This window comes from Sinocyclocheilus anshuiensis, unplaced genomic scaffold (genome assembly GCF_001515605.1).
Source record: "Sinocyclocheilus anshuiensis isolate Anshui unplaced genomic scaffold, SAMN03320099.WGS_v1.1 scaffold2950, whole genome shotgun sequence".
NCBI lineage: Eukaryota > Metazoa > Chordata > Actinopteri > Cypriniformes > Cyprinidae > Sinocyclocheilus > Sinocyclocheilus anshuiensis.
The window spans coordinates 77,251-78,157 of record NW_015542558.1 but is presented as its reverse complement, the minus strand read 5'-3'; positions in this window follow the sequence as shown (position 1 = coordinate 78,157).

The window sequence follows — 907 nt, the reverse complement described above, 5'->3', positions numbered from 1 at the left end:
GACCAGTCTATTGAATAACTGATTTGTTAAATCAAATGAAAAATTGTGTTTTTGATTGGTCCAGACGCTACAACCACTTTAACCACATCTTAATCTAAAAATATATTCTGCAATGTGTATTGTCCTGCATCTTAAAGTTAAAGCTGCAGTCCGTAACTTTTTTTGGTTAAAAATGATCCGAAATCAATATTTGAGCAAGTATATAACCAGCCAGTGTTCAAAACTATCGCCTTACTTTAGCCCGATTCACAACGGTTAGCTTATAATGATGTTTTCTAATTTGAGTGGTACGGGTAGGTTTTAGCGGGAAATTCAAGCATGGCACTGCGTCATTACGTCACTTCTGTAAACATAAAGAAGTTGCCCGGCTAGTAGGCTATCGCATGTGAGTATCCTGCAGGTTGCCGATCGTTTATAGCCTTTTCTCACAGCAGCCAGAATAATTAAATGTATCATTTTGATGGCGGATTGTAATCCAGAAAGGATGATGTGTTTATGAAACGCATGTGAATGAAATGAAATTATATTCCAGTTATAAATGTGATTCTTATTACAGATAGCCTGGGATTACAAAGATTTGTGTTTTAAAGAAAAAACAGTTCGAAGGGAGCATAATTTGCTTTTTGGGTGATGTTGTTAACATTAATCATTTGAGAATAAAGTATAACAATAATAATAATTTGAACGGTTTGATGTGATATGAGCTAACCGATCTTTAGATTTAATCACCATTGGTAGCAGGTTTTATGGTAATCCTTTTTTCCTCAGTTGGTCAGAACAAATGTGGCAAACTTTTTACTTACTTGTTCAGACGGCAATATATGGTGAAAATTCTTATTTGGGTCATATTCCAAGACGTAGGCTAGAATCTGTGATTGCGAAGTACAGTAAATATCCACACCGGTGC